We start from the raw sequence: 4,272 nt of genomic DNA, 5'->3' as shown, positions 1-4,272 counted from the left end.
GTGTGTTACTAATGGTAACCGTTGAGACTGCGGTCCCAGCTCTCTTCAGGTCATTGACGAGGTCCTCCCGTGTAGTTCTAGGCCGATCCCTCACCTTTCTCAGGATCATTGATACTCCACGAGGTGAGATCTTGAAAAATCGGCAGTGTATCAAATACTTACTTGCCCCAATGTATCTCTTTTACGGGAGTAGCTCGCTCAAGACAAACAACATAAAAACATAACACACTGGTTTAAAAAAAAAAAAAAAAAGCTACTAATTAGTTTATATACAAGGTAAAATCAGTGATAAAATACAATGCAACCACAGAATATACCTAAACAAAATCAACTGCAAGTCCCTAAAAATGTCATATAAATGATAATGAGCAGCTCTTGCAGCACAGATTTAAATATGCCCAGAGAAACACGTGACTCAAGCTTTAGATCTTTTTGAGTGGTCCATGTAGAATTAGCTGCAAAAACTCTTATCCAGAGTTTGAACTGTCATCAAGTGAAGACTAATCATGGAAACTTGATAATGTCATACTGGACCTGTGTTTCTGGGTGGTTGAACACACTCCATGGAAACAATGTTTTGGACTCCAGTGAAGAATCTTATTTGACTTTTACTTGTTATTTTTTATTCTGTTTTGTTCTTCCACACAATATAGCAGCAGTGGAGTTGGAAATGTTAGCATGGTGGAACAAACTGGTTCAGTTTTGTAAACTGTCAAGTTGATTTCCGGTGAAAATAGTAAAGTTCCTAGCCTGGGGGTTGGTGATGTTCACCACTGAAGTGACAGCCACTCAACTGCTGTAATGAAGGTCTGCAAGACGCACAAGTGGAGCGAACTAAAACCTCTTGCTCTCCCCCGTTATCAGCTACAAAACCTTCATGTACTTTAATGAAGAATTTCCAGCTGTGACCTAAACAAACTTCCCTTTCCAATCATGGATAAAGCTCTTTGATATAAAAATGTTGTTATGGGATTACCCACTGATGTCTAGATGATTTCAGCAGCCCAAATCCCCCACAAACGATGGCTCTGGCTTTCCTTGGAGAGGGCTCCTCTCATTTCCTCTCCAGCCCTCGTCCTTGCTGTCTGCGCGCCGAGCGTGACGGTCGTTGCTATCAGTCACATTCTATTTATTTTGGGCGCCTGGTTGCACACCTTTGTCCTCCTTTCTAAATGTAGGGTCGGCTGCAGTCAACCTGAGGGCTGTCTATCAGTCTGCTGCTGTGTGGTCTTGGGTATAAAAAAGAAAGAAGGAAGCAAGAAGTAGGGATACAGGAGAAACCTCAGGATGAGACACAGGCAGGGAGGAAGCTGAAGCTGAGAAAACACCAAATCACGTCCTGTTGTCAACCTTTCAAATCCGATGTAATCAAATCACAGGTTAATTAAGGAACTAAGAAGGGTGCGAAATGGTGGAAAGAAATGACTGTTAGCCCACCGCTGCTACTAATGAGAATATCTAATTGGAACAGACAGAAAGATGAGCTCCATCGCCTTGGTTACTCAGTTTGTGAGACACACAGGCACAAAGTCTTGGATGGGTGATAAATGTTTTGAAGGAATTAAGAGCTATTAAATATTACTGACATGAGCAGTAAAATAAAATTAACTTCATAAATACAGATTGAAGTCCGTTACTCGAGAACATTCACAGACGTTTTGTCACCCACACACGACTGAATTACTTATTAGGCAAGGGCATATCTATCAGTGACAGAGAAGCAGTGACAGAGAATGGCTCAATTAAGTTTTATACTACAGGGGGAGATTAGACTCTGCAGTTGTACATTCACATTGAGAACATGTCCAGTAGTTTACTCTGTCAATGGACCCCTCAGACACACACTCACCAAAACCATCATAACCAAACAACAAAGCTGTCCAATATCGGAGGCCCCTCCAAACGCACCAGAAAATTCAGCTTTCCTTGGCCCAAATTTGGTGAGATTCATTAGTGTCTGGTTTTTTTCTTTCTTTTTTTTTGGTGTGTGTACCCTCAATATCCCACAGTGTAACTGTAAGAAAGTGGTACTGATTAATGGAAGTTAGATGGATAACTGTTAAACCCAGCACGCAGTGTTGCAGTTCTCCATCTTGTGGTTAAGTGACAAGTGTTGACAGGGGGCTGCCAGACTGCACCATTAGTTTTGCTCTCTGCCAGAACAGACCAATAAATCTGTGGGGAAAGAGCAGGTTCAACTTGATCCTGGTACCATCTGAAGTAGAGATGCACCGATCAAATTAGCGGAGATAGGAAATGGCTGGTTTTCAACGTGATCGGCTTCAATTGGTGACCGGCCGATCACTCTGATGTATCTAATTCTGTGCCGGTCAGATTTAGAGGCACGACAGTCCACATCACACACACAGTGGCACAGAAGCATACACATGCAACTGTGCAGTGGCTAAAATCAAAATTGGCAGATCAGACTTAAAGAAAAAAAATCAAAAATTGGCCCAGAAATCTTTAAGCTGAAGTAGTGTCACAACTAACAATCCTTATTACTCTCACTTTTTCTGCTGATTATTTTCTGCTGATTAAGTCATCTAACCTGTAAAATGTCAGCAACTTGAGAAAAATAATTTTGCCCCATTCAAAACAACATAACAGCAAAGACGCTTAGTTGACTAGCACAGAAGAGCAAGAAAACCAGAACAGGACTCTTACTGAGCATTGCTACTGTGTCAAGTAAATGTATGGTAAACCCCACAGTAGTATCAAGCTGACTCATGTTTTGCTGCTATAAAGGGAAATAAATCCCTGCTGGGTTTAATGCACCTCCAAGTGACTTTTACCACAGACAGGGGCGAGGCAGAGTCATATGGAAAGCAGCTAAGAAATATGATGTCACTGAATGTCATGTTAGATCCAAAAAACAGTCTGGAAAATACTTCAGGGGTCCCATTTCACATCTTCAGTGAGCAGGGAAGTCCATCTTATTATTAGGCCTATTCATGCAATACTGCGACTGACAAGAGTTATTATTAGTTTTGTTTCTTAAAGGTTAGATCAGCTCTGACACGTCAGTCACACACTGTCAATTAGCAATTTAAAGCAAACATCGATCAAAACTACTGCATATAGTCTTTTTCTTTAGTGACTGGGTAAAAAAAACTATTGAATTCTGCAGAAATATTTTTTGCCACACTGAGGACAGAGAGACTAATGTTACAGTGAGAACGGGAGTGACAAAAATTAAGTAATCGGTGTCCATGTCCAGCAGTGGTGTTCCACATACTGTATAATGGGCCAGGGAATTATGGACCTACTGAAAAAAGTTTCAAAACTGGGGCAAAACCTTAGAGTGTTATACTGGTTGGTTATTCATGTGAAGGTCAAATCTGGAACTTTTACTGCCAGTGATTTTAGTCAGATGCCAGTGTGTTTTTTTGAAAGCTTGTGGAACTCCATTCAGGTGGGTACTTGAGTACTTTCATTTTCTGCTACTTCACTACATTTTAGATACAGATATTGTACCTTTTTACTCCACTACATTAAGTTGATAATTGTAGTTAGTAATCATTTGTCAGAATCAGATTAATAAAACAGAATATAGTATAATCATAAGACTATATATAATTCATTAACTACTTTAGCTCCACCTTTACCAGCTGCAGCATTAGAAGAAGCTTTATTTTATTGTCATTGTAACATGTACAATGAAATTTTGTTTGGAACCGAGGGCCCTGGGCCACTGCATGGATACATGCCGCCATCACAGGCAACTTAAGGGATTCAGTATCTTGCCCAAGGACACTTCAACATGTGGACTGCAGGCACCGAGATTCGAACCCTCAACCTTCCGGTTGGGAGACGACTGATCTACCTACCACACCACTGTCGCCCCCCATTACAGTGATGAACACAATAATGCATTAGAAAGTCACTTTCGGCTTTTCCCATTTAGGGGTCGCCACAGCGAATCGTCACACTGACGACTCACATGTTGGCAGTTGGCACGTGTTTTACGCCAGATGCCCTTCCTGATGCTACCCTGATTTGAACCCTGGCTGCAGCGAACCACTAGCCTACCAGAGACGGCCTATGAGCACAATAATGCATTGATAATTATAATCCAATATGATAATCTACATTAATGTCCAATGTGCCATTCTGCATTGAGTACTTTTACTTTTGATACTATTACTTTTGTATTTTTATTTAAAGGTAGGGTTCGTGATTCTGTAAAAACCAGCTAGAGCAGGGGTGCCCAAAGTGGGACCCGCGGGCCAAGCTTGGCTCCCCACAATTTATTATGCCACCCCAGTTGTC

At 41.3% G+C, this 4,272-nt stretch overlaps 1 protein-coding gene across 3 annotated transcripts in view; it reads right to left on the bottom strand.

Annotated features, from left to right (window-relative positions):
• LOC109954554 (AN1-type zinc finger protein 3-like) overlaps positions 1-4,272 on the bottom strand; it is a 26,159-nt gene that overhangs the window by 14,843 nt on the left and 7,044 nt on the right. The window lies entirely within an intron of this gene.

This window comes from Monopterus albus, unplaced genomic scaffold (genome assembly GCF_001952655.1).
Source record: "Monopterus albus unplaced genomic scaffold, M_albus_1.0 scaffold10.1, whole genome shotgun sequence".
In the NCBI taxonomy this organism is placed as follows: Eukaryota; Metazoa; Chordata; class Actinopteri; order Synbranchiformes; family Synbranchidae; genus Monopterus; species Monopterus albus.
Note: the sequence above shows the minus strand (reverse complement) of the source record. Positions and strands in the feature narration are given on the sequence as shown.